The sequence below is a fragment of the Arvicanthis niloticus genome, unplaced genomic scaffold (assembly GCF_011762505.2).
Source record: "Arvicanthis niloticus isolate mArvNil1 unplaced genomic scaffold, mArvNil1.pat.X pat_scaffold_449_arrow_ctg1, whole genome shotgun sequence".
Classification (NCBI taxonomy): domain Eukaryota; kingdom Metazoa; phylum Chordata; class Mammalia; order Rodentia; family Muridae; genus Arvicanthis; species Arvicanthis niloticus.
Window position 1 is genome coordinate 15,048 of NW_023046087.1, and position 14,383 is coordinate 29,430.

The 14,383-nt window shown below is 42.3% G+C and overlaps 1 pseudogene; it reads right to left on the reverse strand.

Annotated features, from left to right (window-relative positions):
• Positions 1 to 10,732: 10,732 nt before the first annotated feature.
• On the reverse strand, positions 10,733 to 11,753 carry LOC143433797 (glyceraldehyde-3-phosphate dehydrogenase pseudogene; annotated as a pseudogene).
• Positions 11,754 to 14,383: the final 2,630 nt, after the last annotated feature.

Below are 14,383 nucleotides of genomic sequence, written 5' to 3' on the forward strand. Positions count from 1 at the left end.
TTGAAATAGCACGGTCTCACTTCCTTGTGGCTGTGAGTTCCCGAACTCATCGGTGAAAATTTAGCACATGTTTTCTATCAGAGAACTCTATTTTAGAGGCTCCAAAGCTCAAACTGCCAACATGTCTTCATCACTGAATTTGAACTTAAATTCATGAACTGAATTTGAAATATTTTAGATTTTTTTAAAAGAATGGTAATTTATGCTTTCTGTGTGCTTCTTGAGAAACAGTTTTAGCATAGAGCATCCTCAGTGACTTCTCCCCTACCACATACAATCAGTAGACCTTGTAAGTACCACAGTGAGAGACTTCCTCGGGTCTTGTCATTACTTCCATGAACACAAGGTTCATGTGGGTCTCCCTGTACTATGGTTTGAATGTGAAGTGTCCCACACAGTCTCATGGATTTGAACACTTGCTTTCTTTCCAGCTTACCAGCTCTGTTTGGGGGAGGCTTTAGAACCTTTAGGAGTTGAACAAGATGAGCATGACAACCAGGCCTTGAGATTTATAACCTCAACCACTTTCTATCTGCTCTTTACCTTCTGACTTAGAGAGATGTGAGCACTTAGGTGCCAGAAGCCCCCTGCTGCCTGTAGCCACCCACCCACCACTGTGCCATGGAGCTGCCCACCTTCCCTGCCATGATGAATTGTAACCCCTCAAACCATGAGCCAAAATGGGCTTCCCCTTTAAGTGGCTTCTTGTAGGTCCTCTCTCTCTCTCTCTCTCTCTCTCTCTCTCTCTCTCTCTCTCTCTCACACACACACACACACACACACACACACACACACACACAAAGTAATTAGGACCCTGCCTCCTGTCTCCTCTCATTATCAACACCACAGTGCTACAGATGAATCTTCAGAGACATTCACCAGTGGGTCACTTTGGGGCTCACAATGTCTCTTCCACCATCCAGCCCTTAAATGGCTCTCCGACAGGCTCTCCTATAGAAGGAGGATCCTATGCTAAGATCGGGGAATTCCAAAATTCCATTCCTTCTCTAGTCACCATCCTCCTCTCTCACAGTTTGGAGCTTAGGTAAATGGTCTTGTTGAATTTTAATTGGTTAATCATTTAATTTCTGATGGAAAAAAAAGGAGAAACAGAAAAAACGAAACCTTGCAAACCATTAACTAAAATGTCATTTTCTTGTTGTGCATCAAAAGCTGTCTGTGAACAACCCATACACCCAGGAGCCTTGTTTCTGCCACTTCTTCAGATAGACTTTGATCTAAGCCACTAGAGCCTTTGGTAAGCCTCTGACACATCAGGATTCCCATGGCTGTTCTAGTGAGCTTCTATACAAGACACACCCCATTGGCTATTTCCTTCAGCGGGCCACAGATGATGCAATGAGTTATTATCATTTTTGTGTTCTCTGAGTATTATAATCCTGATTTTCTGTAGTCTCCACTACTATGTTATAACTGTCTTTCTGCCTGGGATCACATCATACTGATCTTTCACATCACTACAGTGGCCATAGCTTTATTAGCACGTAGTAGGTATGCTTAGATAAGCTCGCACTTTCAGCTTGTGTATCACCAAATGTTTTTCCATTTTAGTTATTAGTGTCTAAGTATGAGTCTGTCAAAAGTCTACGTTTAAGAGCAGGGACGCAAGGCTAGGGGTGTAGGACTCAGTGGTAACGCTCAATTCCCAACACTGCACATTTTATAACGTAGTTAATCAAGCAACAAACAAAGCAAAATATCCACTTGGGATCTATCAGAAAAATGAGAGAATCTTTACAGAGATGGAAGAATGTAAACATGACAGAAAGACACTCAGAGCCATAGCTAAGGCTAAATCTAAACTGACAGCTCTAAGATTGCCAAAGATGTGTTACATTTACACATCTGGAAATCTCAGAAGCCTGCAAGTATTGTAGTAAACTAATCTAAGAAAATGAGAATAACTTTTCCCCTTATTTTATGTACAGGGAGGCCTCATTAATTAAGACTAAGGTGTACAACAAGTATTTAAGTAATAAAACTCCATACTGTAGAATGCTTCATTGTGCTTGATGTTTTACTGATTAGATTTAGCTTATTGGAAATATGGGATTATTTTTTAATGCATGCTCATAATTAAACTGTTAATCACAGAAGAGTTCTTTCTCTTAGGTAAGCTGAATATTTACCATTTGTTTGCATTATTAACTCCACAGCGAAAGGTACTTATCAAAGGTAAGTCTCTATAATCACAATTCTACACTAGAGTCAGAGGCACCAATAACATCTAAATATAATTGTCATATCTCAGCAACTGTATATGAGTGTGATGTTTCTGACACTGGAATGAAAGGCTGGGTTAGGAAGAGGCCACTCACTTCATCATTGCAAATTATTTTCATGGTGAATTTAGCTGGTTTTCCACAGCTTACAAAACTCCAGGCTGGCTTGAGTTTCTTACTCCCTTCATTGGCAAGACTGGACCAAATCTTCTTAAGAGATGTGTTCTCAGAAGGGAAGGAAATATCCGATCTGGGCCATTTGACATGTACCAGATGCCAAGCACCAAACAAAGGACACTCAGCTCAGCTTTGCAAAGATCCAATATCTTAACTGTAGCCACTTGAGTAAAGACTTGGCCCCCAGAATGGCCAAGTTAAATAAGTCCAAATCAAGGCTCAAATGATCTCCACGTCTAGTGTTCTTAAATCCGCATGAAGTTCCTAATCTAAAAAAATAAATTTAGAATGTGTCAGACTGGGTCATGTCCAGTGGACCTGTGTACTTTGGAGAAGAAATATGTGGCTTGTGGTTACTGTGAAACCATTTTCTCCCCATGTGGAACGTAAGTTTGGGGGCTAGAGATAGAGCCCAAAGAATCCTGGCATTCCATCAGATCACCATGTAGGGGAGTACACACTTGAAATCTTTGCCTTTAAATGCAGAGGGGACAGACGAAGTCTCAGATGCATAGAAAGTCAGATATGAGGTCGCAGAGGCATTGGAAATTATTGTGAAATCTTTGGAGGCTGAAGGAAGGAGAACACAAATTTACCAGTTCTTCTCTCTGAAGGTGTCCATTACAGACACAAAGACACAGAACTCTAAAGTGTGAGATATGGGCCAGCCTGATCTATGTAGTGAGGTTCAGGCCAGTAGAAGCTACATAAGAAAACCCCATCTCACAAAGAGTGAAATGGTGAGGAGATATGTTTTAGAATTTCTGGGCCCATTTGGGCTTCTAAGATCTGGTCAAGAGGGTTGATTTCCAGCAACCAATTGGCTAGACAGTCAGCATCCTTTGGCTACAGCTGACTATCATTTGCTTATCTGAGACCTACCTCAGACAGTCATTGTGTGGTTCTATGAGACATTGGGCACCTACAACACAGTATAGGTAGCAGCCCTTAGAGGAGTATGATTCATAGCTCCTGCACAATAGCACTTTTGAGAACACAAGAACTCACCAGCATGGCTACTGGTGAGTGTAGCATGTAATGAACCCTTGACCATACTAGCCAGTCAGAGCAACCAGATGCTCCTTAGAAACTTTAAATTGAGATTGCAAAAATGTCTAATTAGTACGGGTTGCTGCTTGAGATGAAAACAAAGTGAAGTTTAGTCCTTGAAGGAGGTGTGTTGTATGTTCAGTTGTGTTTAAATAAAGGATCATCTACCTAAGGCTACAGGGTCTACACAGGGGGAAACATAAACCATAGGCAGTGGGATGGGCAATGCCAAGACCCCTGACAACCTTTCTCTTCCTGAAAGTAGATGTCACCGAGAGGCCAGCTTCATACCTGTTCCACGAGACTCTTTTCTCCTTAGGACAACAAAGCTCACTTGAATAAGTGAGTTACCAACAACTCAGAAGTCAATGATACTAAGTAAAACAGACCCCAGTGGTAAAGAAGGGCCATATTTCTGAGTATTTCCTTCCTTCCTCCTCCTCCTCCTCCTCCTCCTCCTCCTCCTCCTCCTCCTCCTCCTCCTCCTCCTCCTCCTCCTCCTCCTCCTCCTCCTCCTCCTCCTCCTCCTCCTCCTCTTCTTCTTCTTCTTCTTCTTCTTCTTCTTCTTCTTCTTCTTCTTCTTCTTCTTCTTCAACTCATTCAAGATCCAGATTGTTCTATCTGTAAACCCATTCAGACTCCCTGGTATCAACTCATTTTTTAAAAACTTTTTATTTATTTTTTGTGAATTTCATATCATGCACCCCAATCCCACTCATCTCCCCATTTCTTCAAATCCATTCTTCTCCCTTACAACTTTTCCCCCCAAATAAAAAGCACACAAACAAACAAGCAACCCCAAACCAAAAGCATTTTTAAAAATCTCATTGTGGAGGCTGTAGTGTGTCATAATGTGTCCCACAGTATGTCCCTCTGTCCACACATCTTCACTTGCAAATGCCCATTGCCATGAATCATTAGTCTGGTTAGAGATCTCTGGCTTCTGTGACAGCATCAATATTGGATCCTCAATGGGATTCCTTCCAGTTATCTTGTTGTTGTCCTGTGTCATGGAGATCCCGCAGCTTTGGATCAGCAGGACTGCCCTTCCATGTGTCCCAACTATTCACAGATGATACAGATTTTGAGGTGGACAATCTCAGATCCCTGGATCTGGGTGGTACTAGAGCTTTTCAGCTCACCGACTTTCCCTTGTCCCCACCACCATGCTCAGATCTCCAGCCCTGATCTGGCTAGACTACCCAATGTTGCCACAAGCAGGAAGCAGGGTCAGCTCTCCCACTCTCATACCCTCTGGGCTGGCTCACCGTGCCTTCACCACCAGAACCAGCTCCAATGTGTTGCCCAATTGATGTTCAGGGTCCACTCTCCCAAAGCTCCTCCACCCTCGTGCTCTCTAGGCCAGCTCTCTGGATTGCTGCATGTAGCAAAGGGGGAGGGGCAGGAGAGGAGGGCATCACCCCCACCCTCACAGCACCTCAGTGCAGGCAAGTGGCTGGGCCAACTCTCCTTTACTCTTGTCTAGGTGGCTGATTCATCCAGACCCCATCTACCAGGGCCAGCACTACTGTGCTGCTCAGGAGAGGGGCAGGGTCCACTCTCCTGAATGCTGGAGCGGTCAAGAGTCAGGGCCAGCTCTCCTGACTGCCCCAGGTAGTGTGGGGCTGTGTTGTGGTGGAGGAGCAGCTCAATTTTAAAAGCCTCTGAAAACAGGCAGAGTGATGTAAGCTACCTCACAGTCCCTGTTTCTCTCTATGTGTAGGAAAGCTCTTTAAGTTCACCCCGTGTGAAGCTTGCTTCCTTTCAGCCTCTCTTATGCCTCTCCTCATGTGAATAGATTCAGGGAGTAAACGGCAGCTAAGCACACACTGACTGCTGACTGTGAGGGCTGAGCTTGGAAAGAGGTAGGCATTTCAAGCTTACTTAGTGCAACCCTCTAATTTGACAAATGAGGAGCCCAAAGACAACAGAGGCTCGTGTGATTTGGCCTCAGGGTCATATGACTTCTTGTGGCAGAGTTGGAAATAGAACCCAGATAACAAACTGCCCAAGTCTAGCTTTCATCCTGGAGAAGTGCTGGAGACAAAACCTGGCATTTCTCTGGAGATCACTTGGAACTTACCAGTTCTGTGGTCTGGAAAGTTCCCTACTCTGGGGCACTTTTATAGGTAAGCTATTGGAAAATGATCAAGCAGTTTCTGGTTCATCAGTGGATTGGTAACATTCTGTAAAATCACTGGCTTTTTTAAGGTTATTTTGACCATTTGTGTTTGTGAGGTGCAAAAGGGATCTTTGGAGCTTTGAGTTCACAGAATTTATCACAGGATGAAATCAGATGTCAGTTAAGCTTCAGAGAAGTCTGCCCTACACGGTTAAAAGTGCTGTAACCTGAAAAGGTTGGGGCAGAGAGAGAAGAGGTATAGCTACTTACGTGTGTGCTAACAGTGTGAGTGTGAGTCATGGGCAGGGCGGTGTGAGGAATGACTTCAGGTAGAATCGTCCTGGTTATTACCATTGAATAAGATGTACATGTCAGACACAGTGCGGTGATCTAATCTCACTAAGTCCACAGGATTTCTCTAGCATCACATTATTCAAAGAAAATGACAAATCCTGGACAGCAAATGTACCATTATTTCTTTAAAAAAAAATAAACAGGGCCATTTAGACCCCATTCAAACTCCTTTCCTTCCAAACCAATGGGCATTGTTGTATTTTAAACATTTTTACGAAGAAAATAAAAGAAGCAAAAATATTTAATAATATTTAGGATAATAGTATCTGCACAAGTTTAGCTACTGAGTAGCTTTTTGCAGGAGAAAACTCTGGACTAAGTCCTTAGTAATGCCACAGCAGAGACCAGTGTCCAGTGAAGATATCTTAAAATATATGGCTTTTCCCTCTCCTTAGGATGAAGGTCCCAGGCACAGTTGTTGGCTCTGCCAATTTCTCCAGTCAAGTGTCTTTACTTGTATTTTAGAGAACAAGACATATATACTCTCAGTGACTTCTATTCATTTGGTTTGTCCATCCCTTCATCCATACCACCCAGCTTCTCCCATCAACACACACACATACACACACATACAAGCACACTTCTCCTTTTATCCTTCGTGTCTCCACTTAGTTATTACTATATCTTAGGGACTCCTGGGAGTCTTCAAGCCTGGGTTTGGAGCCCCTCCTCCATTCACCAACAATAGCCCTACTGTATCAGACAGCTCATGTTACACAGATACCCACAGACCCTCAGTAGGTTTACACTGAGCATTTAATTCTCCTTCTTACACCTGCAGCGTGACTAAGACACACACAAAGACAAAGACCAACCTGTCAATCCATCTCAAGCCTTTGCTTGTATTTCATTGGCCAAGGCAAGCCACATGGCCAATCCCAGGACTAAAGACAGGGAAGTTTCTCTGCCTACTGGGTAGCTGTAATGGTTAATTTTGGCTATCAATTTGATTAAATTGAGAAGCACCTGAGAGGTTAGTGCATTGACATCTCTGGGTAAGTCTATACAGATGTTTCCTGAAAGGCTTAGCTAAAGGGCTGAGGAGATCCACCCTGGTATGGGCATGAGTGGACCAGGATCCTGAGTAATGGACACTTTTATGTCAACTTGACACAGATAAAGTCATCTGAGAGAAAAAAGCTTCAGTTAAGAAAATGTATTTTCTGAAGGGAAATGGAGGAGGGGTGGATGCAGGGAGAGTGGAGATACAGGACTGGAAGGAGTGGAGGGAGGAGAAACTGCAGTCAGGATGTAACACATGAGAAAATAATAAATAAAAATTTTAAACGTGAAAAAGAAAAGAAAGAAATATGGAGAAAACACGAATTGGTAATCGTTGTTTTTCGAGAAACAATGTTTAATAAAATGTGCTTATAAAAATGAAAAGAAAAACAGAAAGAAAAAAAAAGCAAATGCCTCCAGAAAACTGGGCTGAAGAGAAAGAAGCCTGTGTGGCATTTTCTTAACCAGTGATTGATGGTGGAGGGCCTGGTCCATGTGGCTGGTGTCATCCCTGGGCTGGTGGTCCTGGGTTCTCTAAGAAAGGAAGCTGAGTGCGTCAAGTGGAGAAAGTCAGTAAGCAGCACTCCTCTGTGGCCTCTGCATCAGCTCCTGACTCTGGGTCTCTGCTCTGCTTGAGTTCCTGTCTGGATGATGATGAGCTGTGATGTGGAAGTGTAAGCCAAATAACCTCTTCCTTCCCCAACTTGCTTTTCTCATGGTGTTCATCACAGCAGTAGTAAACTTCAGACAGAAGGGATGAGGGAACGCCTTTAGTACAACCATTCTCCTTTGCTCAGCTTCATGGGACCATGGTATAAGCTGCTCCCTCCCACCCCCTACCCCCCATACCCTGTCTGCTACCATAGACTGATAACTCTGAAATAAGAAGAAAAAGCAAATATTTGCTGCCTTGTTTCTTTAGGTATTTTCTCAGACAATAAGGAAATCTGACTACTACAGAAGACCTGGAAAGAGTGTGTATATGACAGTACCTGTAAGGGGACAGGTTAAGTCTGCTCATTGAATTTACTTACTGGCATTAATGGCACTGCTTATAGTGTGTGCAGAAATTCTTCCACGGCAATGTTTCTTTGTTTTAATTTTTATTTCCAACTGATTCTCAACTATCACTTTCTTATACATGGGGGTTATATTTGTATTGCATTTTCAACCTGATATATATATATATATATATATATATATATATATATATATATATGTATTACTTAAAGACATTTAAATTGACAAGTAAATGACTAATTTAAAAATTGGAGGCAGGCAGTACTATATGCTGCGCTGTCTCCAGCCCTTTATAATGTGTCTCTTATGCATGTTATGTTACTAAATGTTGTTACTACTTTTCATATCAATATAATATATCAAAACCAGTATGGATAAGACCCGGGTTCTCCTGGGCAGAGAGTAAGAAAGAGAGGACATGAATTGCAAGTCACTGACTTACTTTGTCAGGGTCCTGATTATCAGTGGCAGCCTCCTTTAGAAAAGCAATGTCTAACCGAGTAGGGTCATGGAGTACAGTGTTGCACTCTCAACACATTTTTGAAGAATATTTCAGAATCCTATCTTCTGCTCAGTAATTTGATTTACAGCAAACAGGAAATGGGACACATTTCTAAGCAGATACTTCTCTGATTACTTACACATGCAAATTCGTGGGCTAAGTTTAGATGTGTAATCAAGCATCCAGGCTATTTTTGAGCCCATAGTCGCAGGACAAATCAGATGCCCAGAGGAGGCATGTGGCTGACTTATTTCTGTGTATCTGTTTGCATCTCCCACTCAAAACTCTCACCTTAAAAATAAAAAATACACTGGCTCAGAAATCTATCTCAGCGACCCAGTTGTAGGCCTAGAAGACAAAGTGGCTCAAAGACTTGCCAAGTTTTATCATCATCATCATCATCATCATCATCATCATCATCATCATCATCATCATCATCTGGATGCTCTTGGTCAGAATCCTGCTCCTCTCAATGGAAAGATGCTGAGTGATGAGCCCTAGGTAAGGAAAGTAGCAAGTAAGAGCAAAGTGCCTAATCCAGGCAGCTGTCACCCCTGCAATGAGTAATGAACAGTCAGCTGGCCCATGCCAACATTGGCTTCCTATGTTGCAATCTTGTTTTTATAGATTTTTCATAATCCATATGAAAACTTCAGTGTTGTGCAACTTTCTGCCAAATGGCGTGCCAAGATGTGCCAACTTTACACATGGAAAACAGGCAGTTTGGGAACTTTGCGTTTATTGTTACTTTGTGAGCAAAAGGTATCAGCCCCTCACTTCCTGGTTGTTGTTGGTTTGGTTTTTTTTTTTTTTTTTCTCTCCTTTTAATTAAATTCATTTACTGGGTGGCAGGGTAGACTCATGACGCAGCACATATGTGGAGGTCAGAGGAAGACTTCCAAAAATTAGTTGTGTCCCTCTGCCATGTGAGTCCCGTGATCGAACTAAGGTCATCAGGCCTGGCAGCAAGCTCCTTTACCCACTGAGCCGTCTCATCACCTTGTATTGGAGATGTGTGACAGAGCTTGTGAGTGAGTGTTGTGACGATGTGCACGCCCTTTTGTGGGTACAAACACCCATTTGGTCCAAGCTTACTACACCAAGGAACTCAGGGAAAGCCTTCTACTTCCCATTCTTTATCTCTCCTGTTTAATTCTGTCTCAGTTTCTCCGTGGAATACATAACCAGAGCCTGTTACCTGATACATTAGAAAAGAGATTCTGTTTTGTTTTTATGTTATGTGTATGAGAGTTTTGCCTGCATAGATATCTGTGTGCCGTGTGTGTGCAGTACCCCCAGGGAGGACAGAACAGATTCCCTAGACCTGCAGTTACAGAAGGTTGTGAACCATCAATATGACCAATGGAAATATAACCCAGGTCTTGAAGGAGAGCAACCAGTGCGTTAACCACTGAGCCACCTCTCCAGCCTCAGGAGATCACGATTTTAAGGGACGCAATGAGTTGTTTTTCTTTAATACTATTCTACATGCCAGGTACTATGCTTAATCCAGGTTTTATATTTATACCCCAGGAGTAGCTGGACATTCTTAGCTTCCAACTCACAGAAAGTGAAGCAACTGTCCTAAGCCTGGAGTAAACAGGAGGGTTGGAATTCAAGTTCATACCGTTCTGACTGCAAATCTCAGGATCTTAACTAGTTCATACAAGCCTCTTCTCCTGTCTCCATGGAAACCTGCAGAAGCTTTGCAAGGCTGCAGGCCAGGTTTGAGTCAACATACTTATTAGTGATGCCTTCCTTATAATATACTTGATTTCTTCCTTGTAAAGTGCTACTGCAGCTGAAAACACAATTAACTCAATTCAGCTGAATTTTCTGAATAGGAAGCTTCTTGTCCCATGCTGAAATCTTCTTATACCCTCTTCACTGCATTTTAACAAACAGACGTGAGGAATATGAAAACCCAAGACTATAATCATCATATCGCAAGTCACATGCAGCTCAGAAGCATCCAGATGTGAGCTAAGCCTGTAGTGAGATAATCCTAGTGGCCCAGCAGATAGAAAAACAAAATCTGTGAGGTTTCAAAGGATGATCTACAAATTTCTTTCCTTTTCTTTTTTTGGGGGGTGCAGTGAACTTTTATTGATGGTATTTCAGAGAGTAAGGAGGGCTCCCTAGGCTCCTCCTGTTGTTATGGGGGTCTGGGAAGGGAATTATGAGGAGATGCTCAGTGTTGGGGACAGGGACTCCTCAACAACCGAGGGCCTCTCTCTTGCTCTCAGTGTCCTCACTGGGGTGGGTGGTCCAGGGTTTCTTACTCCTTGGAGGCCATGTAGGCCATGAGGTCCACGACCCTGTTGCTGTAGCCGTATTCATTGTCATACCAGGAAATGAGCTTTACAAAGTTGTCATTGAGAGCAATGCCAGCCCCAGCATCAAAGGTGGAAGAGTGGGAGTTGCTGTTGAAGTCACAGGAGACAACCTGGTCCTCAGTGTAGCCCATGGTGCCCTTCAGTGGGCCCTCAGATGCCTGCTTCACCAGCTTCTTGATGTCATCATACTCAGCAGGTTTCTCCAGGTGGCATGTCAGATCCACAATGGATAGACATTAGGGGTAGGAACACGGAAGGCCATGCCAGTGAGCTTCACATTCAGCTCTGGGATGACCTAGATCCACAGCATTAGTGGATGCAGGGATGATGTTCTAGGAAGCTCCATGGATATCACACCACAACTTTCCAGAAGGTTTATCCACAGTCTTCTGAGTGGCAGTGATGGCATGAACCATGGTCATGAGTACTTCCATGATGCCAAAGTTATCATAAATGACCTTGGCCAGAGGGGCTAAGCAGTTGGTGGTACAGGATGCATTGCTGACAATCTAGAGCAAGTTGTCAAATTTCTTGTGGTTCACACCCATCACAAACATGGGGGCATCGGCAGGAGAGGCAGAGATGATGACCTGTTTGGCTCCACCCTTCAAGTGGGCCCCGGTCTTCTCCATGGTGATAAAGGTGCCAGTAGAATCCAGAACATACTCAGCACCAGCATCACCTCATTCAATGTTAGCAGTATCTCTCTCCTGGAAGATGGTGATGAGCTTCCCATTGATGACAAGCTTCCCATTCTCATCCTTGACTGGGCTGTTGAATTTTCTATGGATAAAGTCATACTGGAACATGTAGACCATGTAGTTGAGGTCGTCAATGAAGGGGTCGTTGATTGCAACAATCTCCACTTTTCCAGATGCAGAGCAGAAAGCAGCCCTGGTAACCAGGCCCCCAATACGGCCAAATTCATTCACACCGACCTTCACCATCTTGTCTACAGTATGAGGCTGACACTGCACAAGAAGATTTGGCTGTCTCTGGAACAGAGAGGAGCAGAGACCACGAATTTCTTTTCTAATACTAATGTTTTATTTTTGAATCATGGCGTTTTGCAAACCACCACTCCCCTGTACTATTTTTTCTCATGTTCATTCTTTATTTAGAACACAAGACAATGCCAAATTCTCAAATTATTAAATGAACATGTTTAGCAATTAAAGCACTATCAGAAAACATGACTTCAATTCTGACAGTAAGTACTTTCTGAATTCAGAGATTAGGGGATAGAAAGATACAAGATTATCTTCAGTGGAGAATAGACAGACAGATAGACAGGCAGTCAGGCAGGCTGTATTACTTTGTGAGTTACCAGAAAGTTGGGTTTGATTCACCAAGAGCAAAGAGGAGTATGGTCCTGATCAATCATCCATGATCTTCATTGCTGCCTTTCAGAATCTCCAGTTGTTCAAAGTTTTCCCCAAATACAAGTGAGAAATCCAGTCAGACTGACTTATGAGTTGGTCTTGGTGACTATAGACATGTCCCCTATTAATAAAGAGGCTGAATCTTCAGAGTGATTGGTGGAGAAGGGAACACTCATGCGTTCTCACCTGTCATTTAATGTATAGAGACTGGCAAGCGACAGATATGCCAGACCAGCTCATGATACTCCAAGAGAAACACCTGTGCAAGAGAAACAACATAGCTGTAATAGTTCTATCTGCTACTATGTTCAGGTTGTCTTCTGCATTCTATGTTTTCTCAATGATAACATCAAATTCACAATATAGCAAAGGAGAACCTAGAACTTTATCCCCAAATGTTTATGGCCCAGTCACCATGCTCAAAATTTGTACATTTTTTTTAGGTTGGGTCAGGTGATACTCTAGGCTTAAATCAATCCTAGTCCAAGACTTATTGCCAACCTAAATGAGCCCCTCCCCCATTCAAAACCCTCCAATGGTAAAGAAGCTAGCTCAAATCTCAAGTTTTATTAGCCACTGATAAAAGAAATTTGTCTCTATCCTTCATTAGATAGCATTAATTTGCATTTAAATATGGGGTAAGTGGCTTTATAAAAAGTTCCGCTAGCATCCAACTGTCACTTCAGTCCATGGTCACTTGCTCCATGGCAAGAGAGGCTCCTCATTGTCATGGTCTCCTTTCTAGAGGGGACTTGTGTTTTGCTCAAAGTTCAGAATACTGCTCAACTAGTCACCTTGGTGAAGAAGTTCAGTGCTATCTAAAGAATCCCATTCCACCAGGCTTTTAATGAGAACTTTGCAAGCTGAATCTAACCCTGACTTGGAATGCCAAAACAATCTTGACAAAGGATCAAGTTTGAAAAATTATCACGCCTCATTCCAAAGCCAAGCATAACGCTAGGCTAGCAAAAGCATACGTGTGCCTGATAAGAAACAGGTAGATAGAACAGAGCCCAGGCCCTGAATTTATAGAGTTTATTTATAGAGTCGTTTGATTTTTTTTTAAGACCTTATTTAGTTAAGGCAGTTTTAGATTCATGTTGAAATTAGAGGCAATTGATTTTTTTAACTCAATGTGACAAGATGAAGAAATGCTTACTAACAAATGGCTGAAACAACTGGATAACCATATAAAACATAAAAAATATTTTTAAAAATCCTGGCTCTTATTTCACCCCACACAATATGATTAGTTTGAGATGGGTCATATAACAAAATATAATCTAAAGTAATAAAGTTTTATTTTGTAGCAAGTACAAATTTATTAACTTTGCATTCTTAGGATAAGTACATATTTCTTAGAAGATAAGACGTCTTGTATTAACTGTGAAAAATGATATCTGACTTTTATTAAAGTATGATAGTTTTTTTAAGACAGTGGTTTACCATGTAGCCCCCATCTGAGCTCAAACTCATAATCCTCCTGCTTCAGCCTCCTGGGCTTTGGGATTATAAACATACACTAACTGAAAATTTTTGTATACAAAAGTTCTCATTAAGAAAATAAATAAAGCAGCCAGTGCATAAACCTGATCATTTATTTGTATCTAAAATATTAAAAAGCCTTTTAAAATCAGTGGTAAAATGATTATCTTTTTTGAAAACTAAAATATATGAGTTGTCATTTCTCTCTCACTAAAGTTGATAGTAGCGCAAATCTATGGGTATAATCAGAGATATTTGAAAGGCAGTTTGACAGCCTGACCATTTAGCAAAATAACAATAGTAGGTCCCCCACAATTCTTCTGTAGGATACCTATGATCTTCTAGTCATCCAGCATGAAATCCCACCTGTGGAGCAGGCCTTATATCCAATTAGAAGGTGGTTGGTTACACCCATAACTGACATGCCACCATTGCATCCATGGTCACGTTGTTCCAATAGGTCAGTATTGCAGCAGGCAAGTGTCCTGTGACGAGTTAACCATTGATGCCTTTTCTATCCTGGCATCCTCCTGCACAGCACATTCTGGCACTATGTGAGCTATCCAGCAGTGAGGCCAAGGGTGTAGCAAGAGGTATTGATTCCCTAATTGGTTCTTCATTGTGTCAATAAAGGAGGCAGAAGCCAACTGTTGGGCAAATGGAAAAGGGTGGCACTTCTGGGTCTCAGAAGAAAGAGAAGAGGACTTGAG